Here is a 27,447-nt window from a genome sequence, read left to right as displayed (position 1 = left end):
GGTGGTACTTACAGGTGCTTGAACTCTGCTTGGTCTGGGTACTCAGATTTTATGACTAGAATAAAGTAAAGAAATTATTCAGATAAGATTTATTTTGTATGTATAACTTTCACATTTCAAAACCAAAAGTTTCTAATAAATAAGTCTCGGTGCATTTCGAATGGGCAAACAAAGCATCTTCTTCCTTCTGTCAGACTCCCCAAATGGATTTTTTCTGCTTTATTTTCTGAATTATGTTACTCCAGGCTATAATGAAAGCAGGGCTGATTTACTCCTTCAACACCCGTCTCCACTCCAAATGTGCATTTACCCAATTTGGTTTTGTAGCTGGAGTCTGAAGAGTTTGGTGGTTTGTTTTTTTTCCATTCCTTCCTCAGCCACATGCTGCAAATGTTACGCAAGATCTCCATCCATTGCCATGACTGAAGGCAAAAGCAGCAATTTCCCATGCTATATTTGCAAATCTGTCCTCTACTTTTGCTTTTCCCCAAGACTCTGGGCACAGCATCCTCCAGACACATTTGCTGGGGTAACCATTAACCTTCATAAATCTGGGGCCATGTTGGTGCCAAAGGGGAAGGAAAGTTGCAGGATGGGAAAGCTGCAAGTCACTTGTGACCACTGTGAAAACTGCTCAGCCTTCATCCACAGTGTTTGTAAGGTGATGGCAAACATCCGGCCAGGTAATGATCTCTTCCTACTAATAACAGAGAATACTTTTTGTAGGCCTGATGAGGAAGTACACAAAGCAAATGACAGGGCTTCCAGAGAGGCTTTTAATTTCTTTGGCTGCCTGACATTGACTGGCTGAATGAATGAACAAAAGAAAGCAAAGAGGTGCAGGTGAGAGATAAGAGAGGCCTGGGGACCGGGCTTGTACCTTCTTGGGTCCTCAAGGTAAAACCTACAGTATCCTTCCACCCCACTGCCGCTGCCCTTGGTTTTGCAGCAGCCTTGCACACCTCCTGCTACCTTGCACACACATTCCTGCCCCCATTGCATCCCTCATCCTTACCATCATGCATCAAATTGTGCAGCCCCTACCCGCTGCTCACTCTGCATCGTGGGGATGGGTGGTGGAGTTTTCTCGGGAAGCTTTGCACCGCACATGCATCTGTACCTCTCTCGTCCTGGAAAGATACTCTGTCAATATCCTTTATTTTAACCAACCATTTCCAGTAAATATCACTCTTCGTTTTCCTTTGTCACTCTTTCACTATAAGCCAAGCAATCCCCTGTCCATACCTCCCACCCTGGCTGGCCAATTCTAACAGCGAGACTTGCAGCCCTGCGGTTTCCCATAGAGAGTTTATTTTCCTCCCTGAGTCTGATGATTGCACAGAATAAAACAGCTTTTGTTCGCAATGGAGATTCTCCTGGCAACAGAATGACGGAAGCTGCAAAAAATGCCAAGGCTCAATGACAGCTCTATCTAAAACTAACCACCAAGATGAGTCTATTTTATCATCATTAGGGATGAAAGAACCAAGCTGATGCGAAGGGAGAAATCGGTACTGTTTATGATGGCTTTGTAGATGGACAAATATCCCTGCCCAGCAGAAGGGGCATGCAGAAGGGCACGATTATTGATGCATTGCCATGAACCTTGAAATGAGGTTGAGAAAGGAGAGATGGGCTCCCACCTACACTCTCTGCCCCAGCAAACCGACAAATTGAGCAGCGTGGTGGGATTTGAGATGATTGCTGCAGTCAGCAAAGAGTCTTCAACAGATTTCTGTGGGTCTGGATCAGGCCCAGAGCTTGCAGGAGAGAATCAGAGGAGTAGAAAGCCATGTTTTGCAGCCAAGGAGAACCTCAGTGCAATGTTGTCCTAGGCTGCCTTCCTGTGTCCCTCAGAGGCTCCAAGCAGCCCTTTCTCCATCAGTTTTGGCTGATGACTCCCAGATTTCCACCTACATATCTAAAGATCTTCTCTGGGACAAAGACATGGGGAGTGAGAGCCATTTAGCAGTGCTGCGGAGTGACACACCCAACATTTATTTCCTTCCACTGAATTGCTGCCAGATCCTTTCTACCTTTCAGGAAGCACCGTGATAAAACAGGAGGCAGTTTCCTCGTTTTAATTGTGTAAGACACGGTAATTTCCCATGTTCAGTGATGAGCAGCTTCATTTATGTCATTTGCCAAGCTCCTGTATTAATCAATGTGGTTAATTGAATTGATGATTGCACTGGCTTTTGTTTGGAGCAGCTGTTTCACACCATTAACCCCACTTAACGTGATGATCTGTCAGAAGAGCTGCCTGTGGTTTTCTCCACCTTGATGCAAACAACAGGAGATCCCAGGTCTCCCCACCGTACACCAGCAGCAGTTCACCCAAGCACTCTCTCCCCAAAACTGCCTCAAGTAAAACTGGGGACATTTATTGCTGGAAAAGGGACACGGAGTGATGCTGATGCGCAATGTGCCAGTTCAAAGCTCCTTCGTTAGCCCCCAGCACCCCTAGTTGGGTTTTAAATCCATAACCTCATGCAAACCCTGTCCTACCTACACGAGGCATCCTCTGACCCCCCTCCTTGGTGCAGCCCAAAGGATGATGACGCAGTGACTCGGACAGATGACATTTTGCAATGGTCACTGCTACTGGACATGCAGGTGCTTGTCCTGGGAGTTATTACATACTGACAAGGGCAAAGAGCAACACGACTCAGTTATATCATTATAAAATTATGTGAAATGTCAGATGTGCGCCATGGTGTCAGGTATCCTTCTGCAGAGCTGTCTACACATTGCACTGTTTGTGGCACTCTTAACAAAGGGGGTCTTGTAAACAGTGCTGCCTAGATGAGATTTAAGCCATCAGAGATAACCACTTGGCTGTTTCTTACTTGGACCTCAGTACCTCCTCTTGCATGGTCAAACACACTTCCTTTCTGTGCCGCCGGATTTGCTTTTGAATGCTTCATTATGTTTCAAGGTCACGGCATATCGAGCAGTTTGCTCAACTGCCCTAGAAAGAAATGAAGTCACAAGAATTTTTTTTTGCTTAATAAATGCATGCGCCCAGCCTGAATTGCTTTTTTATAAGCATGTAAAGGAGAACAGAAAGCCCTCTGGTCTACATTTTTTTTTCATTCCCTCTTTTATGAGTCCATTATTTGCACTTCTTTTCTACGGTGAAGAAATGCCCAGTTCTTTTCCAGCTGGCCAGCACTGAGCTCTCATTTAGTTCCCAGTGCCATGGGATTATTTGCATGGATGTTAAGGAATCATACCCTTCACTGCAATAACAACAGCAATCGAGCAATGTCAGCCCAAAAAGCTGAGCTTCCCCTTTAGCATCCATCAGAGGAATCACCACCAGCATGAATGGCATTATTCCCATTTAAAAAGCAGAAAAATTGGGGCTGGAAGTTGTTAAAGCAGATGGAGATGGTATCAGTCGGGCTGGTTATGTCCTGGTCATCATTGGGTAAAAAAGATTCAGGGCTCGTGTTCTCCATTTGTGCTGTGGCCTGTGCTGGGGCCAGCGTCACAGGTGAGCAGCAGATGGTAGAAGCAGGGTTTGGGGCAAAATGTTGGTTTCTTTGAAGTCAAGGGTGAAATTCCCGCTGGCTTTGACTGTCAGTCTTAAATCAGTGAGGACTTTGCAGATCTGCTGGTGGCCAGACCTGTGGCTGGAGCCTGTCTGGTGGCATCCCATGGCCAGCTTGTCTGCTATATTAATTAGGGCCACGAGTCCACAGTGTATTCAAGCTCTGTGGTACCAATTCACAATGTGGGAAGAAGCAGGGATGCAAAGTGAATTCCCCTATGCAACAAATTGGTCTCGTGTTATTTTTGCCTCTGACAACGCTTGGATCCATCTTGGGTGATGCTGGGGCTCCCATTGCTCAAGAAGTATCCATCAGAGCAGCTTTCTGTGGGACACATGGGGTACAGAAACCTTCCCCGTGGACATGCCATTTCTGCCAAAGCTCTGGCTGCAAAGCAAGACAGCCAAGCTAACCAATTTTCCGCTGGCAAATTCTTGGCAGATCTTCTGACACAAAGCCAAGGGTGAGCACTTCTTGGGCAGTGGCATCTCAAAGGGGCTGGGAGCCTGCTGGCCCAGAGACTGCAACCCCCAGATAGATCTGTAAGCATATTTGCAGTCTTTCAAAGCAAAGTTTATACAGTTTCTCCCCCTTTACAAATCTCACTTCCTTGGCTCTCACAACTTGTGGCTACTTGATTGCTATGAGCCTTTACCACTTCTCTCTGCTGATGCTTGCAGAAGATGAGGTCCAATCCACCATGCTGACAGGCTGCTCTCCTCCCTGAAGAGCCTCCAGGGCTAATTGCAATCAAATCTAACATGAGCATGGCGATTCCAAGGACAAATATGTCCTGGCAAAGTTTTATATCAAATAACATCTGCGTTGAGAAGAAAGATTCTGTAAATGTCTCAGCGAGGAAAAAATCTTGTGAGATGCTCAGACTTAATTAAACATCAGAAAGTCCATGTTGAGAGAGACACGGAAGTCCCTAATGTGAGAAAAGCATCCATCAGACCATGCAGTCAGTCCTGGCTACTGAAGAAGCCAGGCTTTGGTAGCTCTTCTGTGCTCATCCAGCTAGCAAATGTGCAATGCTTACCTTTCCTGGTGGTGGTGAAAATGTGTTGTGCCATTCACTGGCATTTCTTCTTTAAATAAAAATACACCAGCCCATCCATAGTGCCTACAGTCGAGAAATACCTGGTTGCTGGAAGCTCCCTGATGGGACCTTAGCGTCAGAAATAAATTCTCTGCTGTGATAAACATCCCAAATCCATTGCTGGATAAGTTTTTAGAGACTTGGAGAAATAAAATGAGCAAGTAAACAAGCTGGGATTTTCCCTTGTGCATGCAGTAGCATCTCCAATGCAGCGGAAAGCACGATCAATAATTGAGTGAAAAGGCAAGCTGCTCTGAGCTTTCACAAAAGGCAGCTTGGGCATCCAATATTTATTTTCAGGCCTTAAATAATGTATCTGAAAATACTTCTAGCTGGATATTTTAAGGCAAACAAATTTATGTCATGACAAGTTAATTGGCAAGAGCATCTCTGAAGGAAGATCAACAGCGGCCACAAAAAATACCCCTCAGCTCCTCAATCCATTGGTTCTGTTCTTCCTCATAAGTTAGGGGGCAATTCTGTAATTTCTAATTAAGGAATCATTTGCTATCAATTAGCCCGTATAAGTAGATTTCACTCACTCCCCAAGCTAAATCACTTAAGCTCCAGCATTTCCTCCTGGTTGCTGCAATGCCAGCCGTGGTGCAGGGATGGGAGTCAGGGGACGGGGTGGTAACTCTTGGTTCTGCCACTGCTTTCCCATGGGAGCTTGGTGGAATGGGTTCATCTGCATGGTTTAATTCACTCAGCAGACATGTAGCAGCTACTGTAAGCAAAAAAGATCAAAAACTACACCGTTTCCAGAGACATGAGATGGGATGGAGGTGGTGGGGTCTGGCATGGCATGGAGAGGAACCGTATGCCCAGAGCAGCGGTCACTTGTGACTCTCAGCGGGGTCCTGGGGCTCCGACAAGTGGAGATACCCCAGTTAAGGACAAGATGAGCAGGAGGAGAAGGGAACAAAGCTGCTCCACTGCCAGCTCCCACACCAGAGGATCCCACTGCTGCACCCCAAAACAGCAGTCAGCATGGGCATACCAGCTGACACATTCCCACAGGCATTTGCTTGGATGTTGGCAGCAGATAAAGTATCTACTGTTAAATCCACCATGGCTTTAATGCTGGCATGTTTCCTCCCCACCTCATCCTTCAACACCACCATCCAGGGCATGAGAAAACATCTGGCATGCTAGCAGTCAGCCTCGGGGATGCAAAGATCACATCTTTCATCCTGGAGGAGACACGAGTACTGCCATGCAGCATCACATGGCCACCCTGCGGTGGGACTGCCCTGTCCCCAAGTCACACCACAAACCTCGGAGGGGCATGGCTGGCTGTCCCCTGGCAGTGTCCCCAGCCCTTGGTCTCTCTGCCACCCCCAGGACATCCCAGCACCCAGCAGGGGCTTGGGGACAGACTGCTTGGCGTGAGCTGCTGCTGCCACGTCAGACTTCTCGTTATGAAACCCAAAGAGATAAGAAAGGTTCATAACCTCTCATCACAAGATGAGATTTCTCATCTCTAGCCAGGCTTTCCTGCCTCTAATGTTTATTTGCCATTATATCCAGCAACCAGCAGTAGATGAATTTCCTCCACTGGGATTTCAAATCAGTCTGATCAGAGGAAATTGGTTTTGACGGTTTTGTGATAGAAATATCTCGGGCCAAATTCACTCCTGGCTGAAGCTCCCTGGGGTCGGTGGGGCTGCGTTTGGCTCAGCCTGGTTGGGCAAATGCAAACCAGTAATTAAAAGCCTAGACACAGAACAACCTGGATCCAAAAGCATTCTCCCAGGTCGCAAGGGATGGGTCCCACAACACCCTCTGGAGCTTAGAGGGCAATGCAGGAGGAGACAGATGGACAGGGAGGCTGGCTATAGCTCCATCAGGCTGTGTGACACCCATGTTATCTCCTCCAGGGTTTCGGCTGGTGCAGAAATACAGCCTGAAAAATCATAAGCAAACCTGATGCAGTTGTAACCCAAACAGTCCTGTGCAAACCAAGCTGAATCGACAGAGCCAGCGCTACTGCTTTTCTAGGAGTTATTTCTTCCCGGGCTTTAAGAAGAACCAAAGTTATGCTGACACAGAGCTCTGAACATCCAAGTGTTACCCTCAACTCCTTCCTTCCAGCAAAACTTTTGGTTCAAGGGAGGTTTTCCCACCCCAGAAGATTTGCAGGAGGTGGGTGGGCTGGGGAAACACAGATGTGCTTTTCATACCATGCTGTCCTCAGTTCAAAAAGTCTCCACCTCACCAAGAGCACGTTCACCGCTCCTATCTAGTCACATCAGGTCTTGTATTCATCAGGAGCTGGGACAAACAGGAAAGCACAGATTTACTTTGATCACAGCCTTTAACACTACAAGGCTGTATCTTACGCTTAGACAGTGCGAGCTGGATGCTGGAGAAGTAGGGAGCAGCCTCCTCGGTGAATGCTGGTGTCCCTCAAACCTTGAGGTTGTTTATTGTGAGTTCTGACCCAGAGAAAGGGCAGGAGGACTTGCAGATCAAGGTTGATGGTTTCTCAGCAAAGTGTAAACTCCTTTCAGTGAGGACAGATGCTGGCAGCAACGAGCAGCCAGTGTGGAGGGAGCCTGGCTGCTGCCTTTCACCGTGATGGGAGGAACAGTTCCAAAATTTGGCTTCAATACCACCATTGAAAGCTAATATTTTTTGGGGGTAGCCAGGAGAAATTCAACTCACAGCCTTAGGAAACTCAACACACAGCTTTAAGGCATCACCAACAGGAAGGCATTGTGAGAGCCCAAGATGTTGTCCCTGAGCAGATCCAGATGCATTTCTCCATCTTCTCTGATGGGATCCAGAGGTGCAACATCAACCCAAGCTCAAGCATCTTCCCTTGGAGCCATAGCCTGGTCAAGACATCGGGCCCATTTGGACTCAACTCCACCAACCCTTTTGATTTGGGTCCAAATTCCTTATTTTGTGCTTTGGAAGTGGGGAAAGGGTAGGAGGTGGCAGATGAACATTTATATGACAAACCGCTCAGTTTTGCTTGATGGCTTCATCTTCATGCCTCACAAAAGCCACAGCTGAGCAGGAAGAAGGTGTCATGTACATTCATTATTTGCTTAAAAGAACTAAAACGTAAGCTACATCATTGATTTCTCGCAGGTGGCTTTCTTGCCTGAGCAGAAGCAGGTATATCTTTTCGCACATCTCAGCTTTTCAGAAAACGAAAAATTTCAGGTAGGATTGCATCAGCAGTGTGAAAAGCCTGGATCCCTCCCAGCCCACTCCAGAAGGAGAACTTAGTGCTGTGGTAGTAGCAAAACTAACATGAGTGTTGTAGCAGCTGTGATCAGATTGGATTGTCACAGATATCTTTACAATGCAATCTTAATTTGGGGTGAAAACATCATTTTAAAAGTATATCAAAAGTTACATCCAAGCATCATAAAGCTTCAGAAAAGCGTAATTCTTGTAGAAAAATGATTACAAAAATAGACCAACCTTACTTTCCTTTTCAATGCCAAATGCTGTTCCCAGTTTTGCCTTCCTTAGTTCACCCATTCAGACTTCATCAAAAATTTCAGTAAATCATTTGCAGAGTTGAAGGCTTACTGATTTGCCTATAGATAACGACGCGTTTCACTTCGCTGTTATTTTCTTTATTTGCTTCAGACTGAATGAAAATAGTCAAGTCTGGCTTACTCAAAATCATCATAAGGAACAGGGATAATAGGAAAGTTTAGGCATGGCCCACTTTGTAATTAGTACAGTGAGAATTCATGGGCTTTTAGAATATGCTTATTAAAACATATATGAACTGTTACTTGTTATACAAATATAATGCATATATATAGGTATATGTTTTAAACTGTGTATGTATGTTCATAAACACACTTTAAAGCATACTACCTGTGGACCTGTGACCCTCCTGGCACAGGAGAGAGTGAATGTCGGTCTGTTTCAGAAGCAGCAAAAGTCATGATGGACTTTCATGTGCCTGTGTCAGCTGTGGACCACTCACTTTCAGACTCTTCACCTTTGCTCAGTCCTGAAAAAAAGCAATTCAGCTTCATGTTTTACATCCATAAACACCGCATCTTGCTCGAGTGGCATTTTAATTAGTCCCAGGGTTTTGCAAAACAGTCTCAAGACACAGTCATCAGAGCTGTGAAACTCACCAGGTCCCCTTGGCAATGAGCAGCCTTCCTCCCGCTGTACCAGCTGTACCTCCAGCTGTACCAGCTGTTGCTGAGCAGCAAATTGGGATGATTCAGTGGCAATCACCTACTTTAAAGCGTAGATGCATTCACCTTTCCTGATTAGTGTCATGCTTCACTGGACTTCCTAACTAATTTACCATTAACATTCATGTCACTATCCATAAAACACTTCGCTCTTTGTTAGACAAGTCTGTTATATCATTCGTCAAGTGCATTAAACTCTACAGATTTTTGCATATTTTTCTGGAAGCTCAGAGTTGCCTCTTTCTCCATCCTTGCTCTCCACAGAGGACAGAAAGCTCCCAAGCTGCTCCTGCCACTGCAGAAGAATGTGCCATCTCCTTTTCCAGCAGCACTGCCCAGCTCCTTGTGTGGCCTCTCACCTACCTGCTGCAACTTCAGGACTGTGGGGCTTGGACAACCCATGCAATAGCTCTACCACTCCTTTCCTCCTTGCGGGGCTGGAAACAAAGCCGGGGTGAGTGCCGAAGGGAACCAGGGCTCCAGCCAAGTTTATGAAGCAAATAAAGAACAGGAATGGCAGCCCCAAGGGATGAAATGTTCCTTAGTGCAAAGGATATTGTTAGGTGCTCTTCCTCCATCTTTTTAACTGGAAAGCAGATGAAACACCACCTGTAGCCAAGAAATAAGCTAAAAAGAAAATCAGGGGTATTTCCCTTCCCTCCAGGGCACTGTGGCTCCAAAACTTTGTAGCCCAAAGAAAAGAAGTTGTGGTTGCCCTGTGACTATACCTGAAGGTGTACCCTGACACAGCACCTGCCTTGCTGGAGCAGGAGCTGTGCATGTTGGGGAATGTTCAGACAGAGAGGGCTTCTTGTTTGAGCCACAGGACCAGAGCATGCTACTGATGAAAGGGTTGCTCCTACCTGGAAGCGTTGAGAAGTTGTCAGAATAGGAGGAGATGCCCAAAGGGCTGTTTCCCATCTACAGCACTGTTGGAGAAGCCAGAACTGGTGGCCCAGCAAAGCCAACATGGTGGCTGCCTCATTTCCCTGTAATTCCAACCTCTGCACACCCAGCAAGGGCTGTGGGCTTACTCAGTTGTCAAGGAAATAAGGTTTGCTCAGTTGTTCATTAACCTTTTCCCTTCATGTTCCCAAGCAGGTCTTGGAGCTGCCTTGCCATCTCTCAGCAAGCTTGGCACATGTCTTGCTTTTCAAGTCTTACTTTTGAACCCTAGCTGTGTGTCTGTTGAAACACAACCTCCACGTGGATCTTTACGATTGAGGTTCTCCAGGCTTCTGAGTTAACAATGAATGTAAAAACTAACACGCCTGTTTTTAAGAAATTAGTTCAATGCTTTAAAATGCTTCTCCCACTGGTTGAGGCTTGAAGAGGTATGTAGCTGTTCCATCTCCATCCTCATCGCAGGAGCCCACACAGTGTGATAGGGGTTGCCAGCTTCCTTTGCTGCTACAGCAGTCCTTCCTGATGAGGACAAAGTGCCTTTTCAATGGCTCAAAGGGCAATTTTCAGTTTATAAACATTCACTGATCATCCAATAGTCCCCAAAACGGGGCACATTCATTGTTCCATGCATGTGGGTGGCCAGAAGAATGCAGAAGAAATTGCAGTGGGGACCTGGGATCATGAAAACTCATTAATTCTTGGCTACTTTACAACTGCACAATCTAGAAGCTTTTTGGCTCAATTTAATCTAAACTGGATTGGAAATGATGACCCTGAGGGATGTGAGATCACAAACAACCATTCTTCTAGCCCTGTTTTGATTGCAGTGTGATTTCCCAGAGCATCCATCATTTGTATGACTGTGATGGAAAGGACAAGAAGTCTTTTCTAAGGTGCTGCTAAAAATGACCGAGGGCATGAATTTGTGCCCAGCATCACTCAAGCCCTGAAGCACTTGGGTGAGTCTGCTATAATGACAGTAAATCTCTTTGTCCCAGGAGGGACAGGTACTGAGGGTGCTTGACAAGCAGTAAAGTTTTGCAACTTGCTGTAAAAGAAGGCAGAGTGCGGTGGTTTTTTTTTGTTTGGCTGTTGGTGGTGTTTTTTCTGTTTTGGTTTTTTTTTCTTTTTTTTTTTTTTTAAAGGGCAAAAAAAAAACCCCAAAAAACAACATTCAGTAGTCAGGGTCCAAACTTTCCACAGAGGAAGATATCTCCCTGGAGTCTATCCACATTTTTGCCTTGAAAATACCTGTCCTTGAGTTTTTGATTCTCTGTTCATCCTTGGGTGCCCTGGATATAATTACAGGCTCGTTAGGCTTAAATACCTAGTGTGAACTAGAGCCAGAAGAGACACAAAGACCCATTTGGGATCCCTTCAAATACATCAGGAAAGGAAAGAAAGCACCAATCTGTTGTTTTGTCCTTGCCAAGAGACCCTTTCCTGCAGGCTTCAGGTTGCTCACCTCCTGCAGAGAAAGAGTGAGCAGGAGGTTTTGCAGCGCTGAACGGGGGTGTTATCCCATCTCCTCCTGCCAGACATCCTCCTCAACTCTTTCAGGGTTCCTTGTATGTGAGATGTGTGGAACAGTCAAATCATCCTTAGACAATAACAACTGGAAAAGCACAGAGCACACCCAAGAGCCCCAGAGATGGTGAACGGTGCCAACAACAGCGTATCTGAACTACTGCATTTCAGCAACTCCCTTTATAATGCTAATATCCTGGGGAGAAAGAGTGCCAAGAAATTGCTCACATTCCTCCCTGCAACAACTGATCCACAAGAGCCAGACTCCCGACCCCACGCGTTTATCCTGAGCTGGGGCATGGTCAGCACTCACTTTCAGGCTGTCGATTCTGCTGGGCCTGTTCCCTTTCTCTTACAAAGTCACAGCCCAGCTCGACTCCTGCTTGCCATTGCTTTGTGCCATACCGTGCCAGGCATTTGCTGAGTGCATGTCCGTCCTCTCCTCACACCACAGATCCAAGATCCCACTGCCTCTCTCCATCTTTCCTCCATGCCCATTGCAAAGCCTCGAGCTAAAATTGGTCTGATGTTCTCACCAGAAAAAAGGATCTGAGGTAATTTCTCATGCAGTGCAGAGGTCTGAAGCAGGAGGAGGTCTGTGCCTTCCATTTCCAGTGAGGTTGGGTTGAGCAGCTGTGTTCCTGCAGACACAGAGCAGCACCAGCTCTAGGTACCTGTGATTTAGGAGCAGGGGTGCTAGCAGGAGAGAGGCTGTGCCTACCATCCACAACTGCCCAACCTTAACCTGTGTTCCTGTCTGTGGGTCCTGCCTCTGGCGACGCTGCTTCTCTGAATCAGTTCTTGGAAAACACTTGTCGCTGTTGGGATGCTGACAAGAGATGGGCTGAGCCTGATGCCAGCCTAGGAGCAGAGCACAGATCCAGACAAGCCAGATCAGTGCAGGGTTAGACCTGACCCAGGTGCCAGGGAAGGAAGATGAGCTGGACAGCCCTTCCCTGCCAAGTATCGCCCTTTGCAGAAGCCCTGCTTTGGAGCACTCCTCTATCTCTGCTTTCCAGCATCAGCTAGGAGGGCCTGAGTTCCTTCCTGGTGAGCAATTAGCTCTAATTAACACACAATTAAAGGACTTCTATTCCATTATAACCAAGCAGTGGGACTGGAGCCACTAATCACCCACCTGATGCGGCATCCATCCAGAAGACTGTAACCCTGGCATGAACCTGTATTTGTGAGTCCTGCCAGCTTCCTTCTCCTGGTCCACAATTTCCTTCTCTAATTAGGGTCCAGACAGCCCAGGAGACTGAACATCGAGTGTCTACAGTGAAAGCTCCCTTTAAATAAGTTTACTTTTCTGAGGGGAGCCATTGCTTGGTCAGCTGGAGTTTGCTCTGAATTCAGATGACTGAATTCCCACCTGAGGGACAATTACAAGATGAACACCTGAGGACAATGCCAGAAGGAGACACTCTACAAATGGACTGGCACTGCAGCTTGTTGGAAAAGCAGGAAAAAACCCAAGTCCTACTGAGTTCATGTTCCTATATAAATCTGGAAGTAATTGTTCAGGAGACAGATGAGAACATAAAGCAGAATGAAAATACTTTTATGTTGTTTAGGCACTTAATCCTAAGGAAGGCATCCATTGACAGAGCATGGCAGGGTGCATGGTGTTTATCAGCCTCTCAATTTTCTTTGGCATCAAGGCCATAAACAAGAACAGAGGAGCACTGAGTTTTTGAAGTCCAGAAGAAGTCTTTTGGCTTTGGAAAGACTTTGTAAATATTAGGACAGACGCTATCTTAAAAGGCTTAATGCCTTTGATTATGTTCCCGCATCCTAGCTTCCTCCTCTTATTTTTGTTTCATCGTCTCTAATGTTGAACCGTGTTGCCTGTAGAGAAGGTTGTGAACAGAAACACCACTGCAAGTTTCTTCTGACAGAGCCTGAGCTCCAGCAGAGAAATTGGCAGTTGGATTGGGAGTGGTATTTCCAGCCACAGGCTCAAAAGATTATTTTTTTCTAATGGCAGCGCTGTTGTAGCTGTGCAGTCCAAGGTCACGGGTAAGGTAAGATCTGTGAGGAGAGCTGATATATTTTTTTAACCCAAGCCTCAAAAAAAAAAAAACAAAACACCTAGCAAAAATTTTAGACACACTGGGCTTCCAAAATTTTAGTCTCACTATGAGGAGGTAAAGTGTTCCCAACATATGCTTGCAATTTCTCAAAAAGACTTGAAGAGATTCTATCCTCTGCTGTGACCTCTGCATGCTAGGAACTGTCTTACAGCTCCCACAGGCCACCAAAAGGAGGTTGGATTTGCCCATATGTCCCTGAGAGGAAAGGGGTCCCCCACCATCTTATTGGTGATCTCCTGAGCCACTGCAGCTTATTGTCAGTGGTCCTCACTCTCCTAGGGCATGAGGTCTGTTATAGGGCCCTGCTGGTCTGATCGCGTTTCTCCTGCAGACCATGGCAGAGTTCCCACTGACTTCAATGAGAACAGGGACTCAGCCATTGTCTGACACCTTTGATATTTTCTGTGGCTGAAATGAGCTATTTTTGTGTAAGGAAGGTCAAAGTGAGAGCAGGCACGTTGAGGGTAGGGTAGACAACTTCAAAGCTCCACTCTGAAGTCTCTATGGACAGGAGCCCACAGAGCCATGTGGAGATAGCCGAAGCAGCGCCAAGCAACCTCACTTTGAGCGAGAATCCTGAATGCTATTTTTATAGTGGGAAGATCTTTCTAGAAGAAGGTTTCATAACTCGTCAAAAGGTATCAGCTGCTTACCTTGCTCCTTTTCTGCTCTAAGTTCAGCCCATCTCCTCATTCTGGGTGGCTATGGTGTGATTCTGCATTATCTAGGTAGTTTGGGGGATAAAAATCAGGTCACAGCACAGATTTACATTTCACAGTTCCCTTAGCACAGGGCATGAGCACTCCGTGGCATACGTGAGGCCACCATGCTGGCCCTGTTGGCCAAGAATGATGGCTGTCCAGGCTGAGTGTGGTCCCCTGCCTGGGCTTCACATTCGCACATATATATGCAACGCTGCATTCAGTGACACGACTGAATATCATTTACATTCAACTGTTTCCCACAAGCAGTAATAACCTGTCCTGCTGATTCAAACCCATGAGCTCTACTTGCGATCTCTGTGTAATGGCTTTATTAATGTTTGCTGTTAACTACACATTTGATGTTCTAGCACAGGGAGGAAAACATTTCTTGCAGCTATTAACCCTACAGATGGGATGTCTGCTTGACTAAGCCTTCTTTACTCTGTCCAACAAACGATTATTAGGAACATAAATTTAACTGAAGCATGAAAAGCAATACCTTCCTCAATCTACTATTGGCACCTTGCATGAATCATGCCAGCAATCCGAGATTTCAAATGAAGCCAGCAAGTCAGGAGTGGAGGGGGAAGGGAAGCTGTTTTTCGCAAGAGATATGTCAAAAAAAAAAAATTCACTATGGAGTGTCCATCAACTGAGAAGTGTTGATATTTGGGGCAGATCTGTAATACCTGCTAAGAAGTGCTCAGCGTGTAATGGCTGATCTCAGTGAAAATTGCAAGAGAGCAGGGAAGGGGTCTGTTTCAAGATGAGAGGACTGAATGGAGTAGAAACTCCTGGGGAAGTGATGACCCCTGGAACAGCAAGGGGCAGGATGCCATGAAACACTGGCTTTGAGCAAAGGGCAGTACAGAGGCCTCTTTGTCTTTCAGTCTTACCCTAGGGAGGAACCTTTTAAAGTCTGCTCTGGTACTTGCTAGGCTTACTCCCTGATGTTCCCTTGGCTTACCAGTTGTCTGCAGGGTGGCTCTATGCTGGTGGCAGGATCTGGGGGTTGGTACAACAAGGATGCTGCTGCAAGCATATCCATCTCCCACTCTACTGCATCAGGCTTCCAGAGACCTCCCACTGGAACATATCATGGTCACACTCTCCTCCAGAGTCCCAGCATCTTTCTTGGGTGACAGTATCGCACGTAGTTGCACAACATACAACAGTAGCAGATGACCTTGCTGCCTGTAAGGAGAACCTGAACGCCATGGTTGAGACGTGACACGGGAGACATGGTCTTCCAGGGCTTTAGGCCTGTAAGGAATGTAGAAAAATAAGGCTACAGTTCCTGTTAAATGCCATAATTCCTTTTCCTAATGATGTGTTTTAAGTTCGGGCTGAGAACGAGAACATTTTTTACTTCAGGGCACTTGCAATTTGCTGGTTTGGCTTCCTTTCCCCTCTATTACTACTAGTGCCGGTTGCTAGCCAAACAAAAAACCTCACAGACACTTTCAGTTTCAGCTCAGTTTAGCCGGGACACCAGTTTTCCCTTTAAAACAAAGTTTCCAAGTGAGAACTTGTTGTGCAAACTATCACCTACTGGCTTTTGCAGTGGAGGAGTTAAACTCTGCCTGGCTCCCCCACTCCTGCCTGCTGTTAGAAACTGGCAACTGAGAAAAGCAACCCAGGGCACATACAGACCACCCACCACCTCTGTTCATCCCCTGCCTGATTTTCACTGATGACACCCCAATAAGACTCTTGTTCCCTCCAAAATGGTCCCTGTCCCTTTGGCATTAACCCTTGCCAGCACAGAAGTAAACTCCTACATTTGCAGACTTATTTTCCTCCCCTTGAAAAGTTACCCAGCTTTAGGAAACACTAATTGACAAAACCTTTTCCCTTGGAAACTAATTCCATGGACAACTAATTCCTCTGAAACTGCTTCAAGCGTGCAATTAGCCTCACACAGGTGGGCTGCCAACAAAGTCAAGTGGAAGACCACACAGTGCCTTTCGTGACTGTCTGCATCCCTCCAAGTGCACCCATCACTGACACCTGCCCAGGCAATGCTGGGAACACCATGTCTAGGGGGATTCCCTTGAACCCCAGTCTGCTGGTGAGCACTGAGTGGGAAACCTACTTGGCCAGCGCAGAGTGAAACAGCTCTTGAAGTGGGAGTGGGGTGCACAAGAGCTGAATTATCTGGAGAGAGTGAATTATCTTGGTTATTGGCTGGGGGAGACAGCCTGTCTCTCCTCATGTCCATAAATCACATGTGCTCAGGTTCCTCCCTATTTATGTGAAGGCCAGGTCCTCTTCCAAAACCTCTACAAGATGCCTGGTGCCAGCTGACTTGGGCAAGAGGACGGGGAAGGTGATACTCTCTCCAGCTTCAATAGGAGCAGGTCTGAACTTGGGCTGTTTTTGACCACTGTCTTTCCTGCTGCTCAATCATCACTGCAAGAGGATTTCTGCCTTGGTGTGAACGCAGACACACAGTCTTTCCTGAAAAACCCCTCTTGGGAGATGTACGTTTTATTGCACAGAAAACCCAGCAGCGAGCGGTGAAATGCTGCAAGTAACTGCAAGCATCCTGGGCAGGCACCCAAAGCCTGGTCAGCAGCGGGACCAGGGAGAGGGTTGATGGCCTTCACTCCGTGCCATCCCCAGCAGCTTACTGGTGGCAAAGCTGGTACCTGCCATTACAATGAACCTCTGTTCCATAAATCTGATCCCTCTGACGGGCGACAGGAAGAGAAAGACAGGAGTCATTTAAGACCATTGCATTTTCTCTCTCCCAGGCTTTTTGTTATCCATCCTCTGCACACCTTACTTGGGCTCTGGATGCTGGAACTGCCATTGCTGGAATAAAACACTTTGGCTGCAATCCCACCAGATGATGAATGTGAGCACTGAGGTGCACAGTTTCTGGGTGATGCAGTTTTTCCCCAAGGTGCTAGAGAAGGTACAGCCATTCCCTTAACACCAAGGGAGTCTTTCCGTCCGTTCTGAGATCAAGCAAGTCTCATCTGCAGCAGGACAACCCCGTCTTCTGCAGGACCTCATGCAATGCAATAGCAGTGAGATATCCAGCAGACTGCAAACCCCTTCCTCATGTCAGCAACCATTATGCACAGGCTGCAGCACGGTTGGACCTCCAGGGAGAAATTCAGCCTCTGTGGGCATCCTGTCTTTGAAGCAAGCAAAGAGCTTTTAGGCTGTAAAAAAGTTTGGTAGTCACACCTTTTGTTGCAGGCCATGGAAAATGACTCACCACAGGACCGGCATAATGTGGGGATTGACACAATCCACCTGCAAATACAACAGTTGTGTGCTACCTGGAGGCTGCTGAATCCTGGGGACTGAAGTCCTGCTCTTCAGCCACAGGAGCCCATTTCCATCAGCTCAGAGCTCAAATCCACGAAGTGAATTGAGACCTAAGGGAGCCCTTGAAGCACATGTCACACAGGGCAGCATGGGACACCCAGATGACCACTGGAGCATTGTCTGTAGAGATGCAGGGTTTGAAGCCCCAGCACATATCTCAGCAGGCTTCCCGAGTGCTGTTTACTCCAAGAGGACAACTTGCATTCCTCAGTGATTTGCTGAGCTGTGGCATGTATTAGTTTCCTGGAGGATTTGCATGCCTGGCAAGGCAGGTTTAGAAGCAATTTCTTTTTTTATTGCATTTTTTTCTTACTGTTCTTTGCTCTGCTAATAAATAAGTGCATTCCAGAGGCTTGACATCACTTCAGGGAAGAACAACGAAGGTAGGAAATGAAAATACAAAGAAAAGCAGAGTCACAGGCAGAAGCATTGCTCCTTGCCTTATTTCTTCTGCCAATTTTCCAAATGCCAGACTCTTTCAGGATTACCTGTATCATAATTCAAGCAAACATCTTTCCATTGGAGGGCTCTTGAGCAGCTAAAATGTCTTCTTCACCTGAGGTCATTGCAAGCAAGAGCAAAAGATATTATTCAATAACAAATCATGGAACCTCTTAGGAGATACCAATGCTCAATTTCCATCTTTGATAAGAAGGGATGGACAGTGGGCATTGCCTCTTCCAGCAGCTCAGAGGTGCTCTGACGTACAGACCTGGCTTTGGTGTAACCCAAGAAAAAGGAGACACTTGCGGAAATCAAGACTTGATCTGTTATTGTGTTTTGAAATTTCAACAGGCAGCAGAACTGTGGAGATGGATCCAAATTTAAATTAACAGGTATTCTACTGTTTTTATCCATGGAAAAGTCCTTACTCAAACTGGTGAGAAGAGAACCTCCATGTTACTAGAGGCTGCAAGATTAAGCTCTACACGAGTTTTCAAAATAAGGAAAAACTCTCTTGCTTCAAGGCATGACCTAGTGAAGAACTGGAAGAAACCTGCTTGGGATGGTCAGTCCACGCCTGCTCCCTTCCAAGTTATTTATACCTTTTTTCAGAGGCATGGCACTGGGCTGAAGATGTCAGCAGACACAGGGGATTTAAGAGACACTAAACTATGGATTATTGTGTTTCTTTTTCTAAAGGCTTCTCTGGAAGCCATTTGTAGGAAAGGTTCACAGAGCGCTGCATTCAATGCAGTTTTTTGACTACTGTGCTTCTCATCTGTTAGCTAATGAGGTACCACAATCTCAGCCTCAAAACAGGACCAGGCAGTCATTTATTTCAGTTAAATGAAACACAAGAGGAACATTTTAGTACATCTAACTCCAAATCAACAGCAGCGTTGATTACTGAAAGAAATAAATAAAGCATTTGGACCTTGATTCAACAGTGCATTTAAGTATATGCCTACATTTAAGCCTACAAGAGCAGCAGGGCTATTCCTAAACTGAAAAGGAAGTGAAGGCTTAATTACACTGCTGAATCAAGGACTTCCAGCGCGAAGAACTCAAATGCTAAATGTCAACGTGAAGGCAGATTCCTATGGCCTGTTACAAATCACTAGGATTTATGATCGCTCTATAGCCTGGAAATGCTGACAGCTTTAAATATAGCACCATGGCTGTGATAAATTGTTGGAATTTTTTTCTTGTTAGCCTTTTGTAACTAAATTTAAGGTATCCATTTCAACATGATCCAATTATGGAAGCGTAATCGGAATGGCTCCCCATGCAAGAAGCCACATCTATTTTTGTCCATGAAGCTTAAGTCTGCATTTCTGAGCTCATGATTTATGTCAGACTTTAAATTAATAATAAGGCATCTATCCACAGGCAAATATTTGTATTGTAAGACCCATTCAGTACAGACTCAGCAGCCAGCCAAGGCTTCCCGAGCAGCCAAGATTCAGTTACAGTGACAGCACAGCTCCTATTTCAAACATCACCTGGCCTTGCACAATAACCATCAATTCTTCCTTGCTGAGAAGAGTCTGAAATTAATAGCATGTCAGCTTAAACTATTGAACCCCCAAAGATTCAATCCTGAGAAAAAAAAAAAAAGCCTGTATTCTAGTTAGATTGCAGCCAGACAGCACCCTTGACTCCATTGCTGATGGGTGAAATTCCACAAGTATTTCCAAGGATAAAATGCAGGTACCCTGCCTTTCTGGGCTTAAGCAGGCAGCTGAGCATGTACAGATATGATCACACATACAAATGCTGAAAGAGAGAAGGATAAATCCTCACCATGCTGGGACACAAGCCTGGGGACACAGCAGATGCGGGATCAGGTCCACTTCCCTGTTGGTTTCTTGAGCAGTCACCCTGTCCTGTATTCATCAGTGGAAAATACACCGATTTCCTTCACAAAGGACGTTGAGACCTGCTGATGACAGAAGAAATATAAGAGCCAAGCACTGTTGTCATGATCAAATTCACAAAACCTTCTGCACTTAGTTTTGCTTAGAGCAGCTTGTCCTGTAGTTAAAGATTTAATTTTTTAAAATTATCTGCAGCCATTGCAGCTTCAGCTTACCTGTGGAAATGGACCTTCAGTTTTCTTTCTCTCAAGTCAATAATGCTCCCTAAGAAGCAGAACTGCCCGAGAAATAATCAAAGGAAACTAGAGGACTTCCACATTAAGCTGACAGCAAAACCAGACACTAAGTGACTAACACTGAAAGATAAAACCACTTAAGTACCAAATTCTCCAGGGAAATCAAGACAAACGTCATATTTCACATGTGATTACCTAAAATGGTCAGCTCCAAGTCTGGTAAAAACTTTTACAACTGGCAAATAACTCAGTGTCACAAGTATTGCATAATTTCTTTCCCTGAGCTGCTTGGTAGATCTAGGCAGAGAAGAGGAGCTTTGGAGAAACATGAGCCTTTGCTGGGACATGTGTTGTCACCTTACATTACGTCTGAACAGACGGCAAAGCTGCTGAAGGCAGGGGCAGAGATCAGAAGATTAAAAAGCACTACTTTCACTGAATGCCATGCATGACCTACCTAGTTAAATGAGCCACACACAAGGCAAACAGCCCGTTTCCTCTTCACATTGTCCAGAAGTTTGCACATCCACCCATAGTACTCAATGTTGGCCTGAGATGGAGAGCAGAAATGAACTTTGCCAATCAAGAAGCATGTTTGAAGCTTCTTATGGTTCGCATTAGGATCTATGCGGCACCAAGTGCTTCTTGCTAGCCATACAAAAACCCTCAAGCCAAAATCTGAGCTGCAGCTCAGCATCTCCCCAGCACTATTTTCAGCAGATTGCCCCAGGGCACCCAAGAGAGCCTAATTCACCTCCATGGTCCCTTTCCACACTCCGTGGGGTAGCAGGTATCATCCCCAGATAGGATAAGATGAAGGTCTAGGTGTGGCCACGTGCATTGTTTCAAAGGTCACACAAAAGTACTGGGAGATGCAGTTCATTTGCTCCTGCAGCTCCTGGTGGCCACAGCAATCAGGACAATGCTCAGGGCAGCACCTTTTACCATCACTGCAAGTAAATTCTGCTCATTTCTCCTTAATCCAGGCCTCAATATCCCATGGACAATAAGCAATACAAGAGCACCAAGCTCTCTGGACAGGGAGAGAAGACATTGGATATAGGCCAAACTGTGTTTCGAGTTGAGACTAGGAACATAGCTCAGCTGGCAATGTCTTGGAGGTAATTGCTAGTTCACAGCCTGAAATGCACCTTCTTTGCACCTGCAGACAAGCAGCCATATGCCTTTGTGTGCCGGTGCAGGTTTGTGCAAGTGGATACAGCAGTGCAGTGAAAATCAGCCACTTCTTTTTCAACAGCTCTCGCCGGTGTTTGTGCAGCTCCTGTGGCATGGCATTAGTGATCCCCCACCTTTCAATTCTGCAGGTACCAGCCTTATTCAGCGTTTGAGTTGCTCCCAAGGGGTTGGAGGAAGGTGCCTTCAGTTACTAGAACAGAAAGATACTTGGTGCAAGCTGAGGACTAGTGAGAGGCAGAGAGAAACAGTGCCTCACTTTTTACTGCCAACTGGACCACATTTCTTGCAGTCCCACCAGGATTTTCTACATCTCAGGCAAGTCTGAGTCTTCAAAACAAATTCTTTCAGGAAGACCAGTAAGGAAAATCCCTGGGACACAGGCTCAGCCCTGCCGCTGGCTGGGTCTGGGGCATGGAGCCACAGCATCCTTGCCCTGCTCAGGCTGCAGGATCTGTCCCTGTTCCCTGGCACTCTGACCTCCTAAATACTTCACCAGGACTTCAGCTGTCCGTAACCACACAGTAAGACATCTCACACAGCCATGAAGCTCCTGTGCCAGCATCCCCAGCCTGCTCTTAGGGGACTTCAACCCCCTCTCTTTTTGCTATCAGTGACTCCACTCTCTTGCCCAGCATAAGCGTGGATGTGACAAGAGGCACTCAGATACCAGATCTAACTCTTGTGGACACACTTGAGATGGGCTCCATCCCCCCCCATAAATGATGGACAGTCTTATCAGTAATGAAGTTAACGATGCTTTGAATTACATCTTCACATTCCTCTCCATTGACCTGGAACCATGGAAGAGTTCATCTGCTCTATTTCTGCTTTTCCTCTTTGATTTTTCTCTTGGAATCATTAGCTTTCTTTAAGTTATCTTCACATGATCACACAGTGGGAGGTTCTTCGGAAAAAATGATATAATCCATAGAGGTACTACCTTGTTTGCAGAGCCCGGCAGCCCAACATGAATTTGAGAGCCACACAACATTACCTGTGCATCTCAGGGGGCTCCCCAGGCTGCAGCAGAGATTAATTAAGTGGTAAGAACTGGAGCTCCCCCAGCCTGGCAACCAGAGCAGAAAGTTGACTTCAGCAGAAAAGACGATCTAGGCTGCAGGGATGGTGAGTGATCAGCATCATATCAGGAAATGTGAGGCCAGTTTGGGTTCATTAAGGAAATCTGTCCTTTCCTCTTTGAAGAAGGGATCACCAGCCTGCTCTAACTTGTCCTGCAGCTGAGAAAACTCAGGAGAGCATCTAGTTTCCAGAGGCCCTGTGGCCAGCCCTTCTGTAGACTACTGTATTTTCTCTTCACCAGGCTGTTTTACACAGAACAGGGCAGGTTAGTAGCCACTTCAACCACTCAGGGACTTTATTCAGAGTCTGAGAAAGAGTTCCTTGATCCAAAATGCAATTTGGTGGTAGGAAGGAACCCCTTTCCCCAGAACTCAACTCGTAACTGCAGAGTGCTTCCAAAGCTGCTTTGCCAAAAATGAATTGGTGAGCTCAGCATTAGACTGTTGCAGACATTAAAGTCACCACTGTGAAGAAAAAACCCTCCAGACTGAAGCCTTCACCAGTTCAAGCTGCTACTGAAGGGAGCTGCAAGGTCCCAACTCACAGCCCAGCTCGTCCCCAGGCACTGCAGGGAAGTGAGGGGCAACATTGCCCTCAGCTGACCCTGTCATTTCAGTATAATCCATTCATCATTCCTCTCTGCTTATTAACACCATTAATGTAGCAGAGCCCATGAGTCTTGCAACATCACTTCCCCCTCCATCTGCTCACCCTGCAGCAGTACAGTTTTCTTCCTGGTTTTCACACCCTCTTCATTCCTACTGCACTTAACTGAATGTCCCCCCACTGCTCCTTTCTCACCCTGTCTGGTGACAAACCAAGACTCAGTATGGTGCTTAGCAAGGTCAAAACTGGCTGACAGACTTGAAAAACATTTGCTATAAGACAGAAGGGTGCTGGTGGGGACAGATGACAGCAGCAATTTGTTTTTTCCACGTAGAAATACAAAAGTTTTTTTCCTGGGTATTCCTAACTCAGGGTAGCACTGGTGATATTTTTCCTCTCCTGCTTGTTTGAGCGTTCAGAAGCAGTAACCAGAGATAAGCTTATTCAGTGGTGATTCCCTTATTTCTTACTGGCCCATAGTGAGTAAAAAGCCATATTAAAAACCAAAGTGTGATGCTTTTCTTCCCTTAAGGATGAACTGAGAGCTTCTCACCGCTGTGCAGAGCCTAAATGCAACAGTGCTGAAAGAATACACCTGGACAACCTACAAACTTTGCAAGACTGATATTAAAAAAGCAGACAAAGGTACCTCAAGGCATAAGAGAGCCCACAGCACCCTGACTCCTAGACACAGGCAGCTCTGTTGGAACTGCTGTGCTGAGTCCTGCTTTGCTTTTCAAATAGCTCATTTATTCTGTCCTCGCAGCTAGATTCTGCCATTATTTGTCCTTGGTTTTTCCAGCTCAGGGCATGCAGCCTTTGCTCACAAGTCTAGCTGTGCAAGGGGCAAAAAAACAAGCCCTGGCAGCAAAGACAGTTGTTGCAACAGTCCTTGGCTCTGCACAGAAATCCAGGCCTTTGGGTGGCATTTACAAAGCTCTGCTTGCTTTTTAAACAATCTCTTCCCTGACCCTTTGTAGCTCTTTGTTGATCAACACACCCCACAAAAGCAGGCACAGTTCTGAGATGGTCTGCTGCCTGGACCCAGACTGGGCTTAATTTTCAACTTGCAAAGCAGGTGTTAGCAAACTTCATTAATAGCAAGGAAGCAGAAAGAATCACTGAACCTTTTCCTTTGGGTAGGAAATTTCTCACAGATATAGCCAGGCTCCTGTTAGAGCTGAATTACCAAGTCAAGCCCTTGCAAGAGCATCACAGGGCACTTGCATCACTGCCAAATGAGTTTATAAGAATCGAAGAAGAGCACGAATCCATCCAAGTTGCTTACTACCAGCTCAGGAATGCAAATCCTGTCCCTGAAAAGCCATTGCACACTCAGAGCATGCATTTTGGCTATGGGAACATTTATCAGACAGCACTAGGGCTCTGTGATGGTTTTTCATCTCCTTTGCACTATGTATGAATGGTGACAACCAGAGGCCAGTTCTTCAGGAACAGGGCCAAAAAAGCCCTTCCAGGGGCTGCAGAAGAAGCATGCAGAGCCATGTGTGACCTTGAAGGTCAGCTGAAACAATGCCATGGGAACTCACACATACTGCCCCCTCTTTACCATGAAAGCACCATTTTCTAGTAAACAGCTGTTTCAGAGAAGAAAATACTGCCATGCAATAACTGCTATTCCAAGATTCCCATTGCTAACTAATTTCAGCATCAAAAAAGATCAGGGTGACCTCTCGTTCCGGAATAACATCTGCCTCTGACAACCAAGCACTTTCAAACTTCTACAGCAGATAGCAGCAACTCCAGCAAATCCAACCTCAATAAAAGCTCAGCTTTCTTGGCATCTGGACAGTGTAGAAAAATCACCAAATGCAGAAAGCAAGCAATCAGTGCAGAGTTTATTTTAATAAACTCTTGTGAGCTAAATAATCTCAGCTCTGATTAGCACTGGAGATTAAAAAATATAAATATTTACCAGAACATCTTCAATATCCTCATAGAGTCAAAAGGCCAATTTCTGCTTGCAGCATGTCAGTACTGCTTGCTATCACTAACTGAGCTTTCAACACTCTCAGACAACTGTGAAATTATGCAAGGAGCTTAAATATAATTATACTTATTATAAAGTCAAAGTATTACTGTTTTATTTGTTTTCTCTTCCAAGTCTAAGGTTTCTATGCTTTTTTTTTCCTCCTGCATGAGACTCAGAAATCTGCTTTAACAAAAGCTGTGATTCCCACTTTGCTTGAAGAGCAAGACTCAGTGAGAAATACCAAGTATTAATACCATGACACTTCCAGTAAGTCAGGGCTGGAAGACCTACTGTAAATCCTCCAGGTGGCTGCCTTAGATTCTCCTTCACTTCAGCAACCTTTGGTTCCAGCCCAGCATGTTTGCACACAAGCCTGCCAGTCACCTGCCTTTCTACTCCAGGAGGTCAACAGAGGTGAGGATCAGCTATTTGTACCCATGTCACACACAGGAAAAATCCTCACCCACCTCATTTCACCTGGAGTTTCAAGCAGAAACCACAGGTCTTGCAAGCCTTCATCCACATGGAGCTAACACACAGTGTGGCTTGCTCTGTGATGAGGGAACCCTCTTGCTGAGATTTCAGAGCCAAAAGCTACAGGTAAGAGGCAGCATTGCCCATATTCTTCTTGAAGATTCACTAACTCTTCAAGCACCACTTGCAAAGACTAGCATAGGCAGAGTTTAAAAGAAAGAGGAGTAAAAACCTCTTGCTGACATTCTTAATGCCTCAAAAAAGTCCCTACAAGTTTGTTGTTTGTTTTTAATAAAAATCTCAAGTTGAGACTTCAGTGCATTTCAATGCAAGCAGAATATGTGGCGCTCTCCACAGAACCCATGCACTTAAAGTTCACACAGTCACTACTAAAAACGGTGGGTTTGCTGTCCGAAATCTTGAACTGAGAAGCAAGCAACTGAGCCAAGTGGGATTTCTGACCTGCTCTGTCATTGGACCTCTTCCCATTTAAAATCTCAGGCTGAGTTTCACAGCAAGCCAACCACTTGATTAGGCAGACATGCTTGGGCCAGACCCGCCTTTTAAGTAACACTAAGCTGCTAAAAAGAAAATACACAGCTCCACAATACAACAAAACCAGCTGTTCTTGAACGGTGGTCAAGAGGGACAATGAGTCTTCTCATGTTGGGAAGAATTAGCCCGCCTTTCCTTCCCACTGAGCCAATATAAGGAACGGAAAGGCAAGGCTCAGCAAAGGGCTGAGCAATGCCAGAATTCAGAGTAAACAGAGGTGAGCTGAAAAGTTGTCTCTGGACTGAGCCCTCAAACAATGGGGCCCAATGGGAAATGGAAACGCAAATATTAATGTTTTGCCATTCACATGGCCCTGGAGAAAAAAGAACAATACCTTCAGTTGGACACGGATTTGATGTCTTCCTCCTCCTCCCTTTTTACTCTAAAATGTCATCTTAGAACTCGTGATTTCTTTGGATGAAGTAAGCGACTGCTGAGGGCTGCCTGTTGCCAACTTTTCCCATGCCAGAGTAAAGGACAACTTAATTATAAATGTTTTCCAGCCCCCTCCACCCCTATGTCATGCTCCTCCTCATGAAGTAAAAATCAGAAGCAAATGAGAATTCCTTTGATCTTGACTGTAACAACAAAGTCACACCAGGTGGAATGAAAGCAGGGCTTGGACAAAGAAAGTCATGCACCAAACTCCTCTTAAACCTGGCAAAGAAGGGTGACCAAACCAAGCTGGGGACATCCTCAGGGAGAAGCAGAAACAAGGTCTTGGCTTTTTCCTCATGTCTTCTCCAACAGTGTGTTCCTTACCCAGCAAGGCTTTATCAGACCAGGGGCACTGCAGCTCATCACATCATCAGCTCAGCTAACAGCACCTGGAAGGATTAATCATCAAGGCAAGTGATTAGGAACTGCAATGGAAATACAAACCAGGCTCGTTCAGCAATTCTTGGCCTGGTACAGGAAAACCTGTTGTCATTGTCATCTAGAAAAGGTAAGCAGAGCTCCAGCTTCTCTTCCAGAACAGGAATCAATCAGGTAAAAACACACACTGAAGACATAAACTGTCCACAGCTGTGTTAAAGCAATCAGCATTTCCCATCCCTCTGGAGGTATGCCTTGTTTTCTTTTCTTTTAAACTCAGAGTCAATATTTTATTGATATATTCCTGCTGACTGGAGGGATTTGCCTGCTGTTTATTCCTGAATTTCAGAGAGCGTCAAAATAAACAGTCGTTAAGTGAAATAGCAAGCACAGTTTTCCTTCTCCAGGATTGCTAAAGCGCCCTCTAATGTCCAATTTTAGCTCTCACTTTTTCCCCCGAACTGTCTCTAAACCGAGTCTTAAACCCGAGCTCAAAGGCAAACCTCCCCTCACACTAGCTTTAGGGTAAAGAGAAGGGGAAGAGTGGAGGGGACAGGACAAAACTGGCACCGTTGATCCCCGGGAGGTGACACTGAATGGGGAAAGGGACGGCATCTCAGCCTGGGAGTGCCAGGATGCTGCTGAAGAGGTGGGAGATACCCAGCAGCAACAACGAATGCATCACGAAGAGAAAGGTTTGCATTATACGGTTAATAGTAAACTTGTCAACATTTTTCTAAGCTAAGCCATCAGA

General features: G+C 45.8%; 1 long non-coding RNA gene across 3 annotated transcripts; it reads right to left on the bottom strand.

The window, feature by feature from the left end:
• Positions 1 to 109: 109 nt before the first annotated feature.
• LOC139828454 (uncharacterized) lies at positions 110 to 26,703 on the bottom strand. Of its 3 annotated transcripts, none has more exons than XR_011740059.1 (5): positions 26,640 to 26,703; positions 19,663 to 19,798; positions 15,041 to 15,336; positions 14,023 to 14,093; positions 110 to 8,644 (listed from the first exon to the last, which is right to left on the bottom strand). It is a non-coding gene; the product is annotated as an uncharacterized lncRNA (long non-coding RNA). The 3 variants fall into 3 exon arrangements; XR_011740058.1 differs by lacking the exon at positions 26,640 to 26,703 and adding an exon at positions 19,952 to 20,056; XR_011740060.1 differs by lacking the exons at positions 14,023 to 14,093; positions 26,640 to 26,703 and adding an exon at positions 19,952 to 20,056.
• Positions 26,704 to 27,447: the final 744 nt, after the last annotated feature.

This window comes from Patagioenas fasciata, chromosome 7 (genome assembly GCF_037038585.1).
Source record: "Patagioenas fasciata isolate bPatFas1 chromosome 7, bPatFas1.hap1, whole genome shotgun sequence".
NCBI classification, from domain to species: Eukaryota; Metazoa; Chordata; class Aves; order Columbiformes; family Columbidae; genus Patagioenas; species Patagioenas fasciata.
The sequence above is the reverse complement of the archived record's forward strand: the minus strand, read 5'-3'. Positions and strand labels throughout refer to the sequence as shown.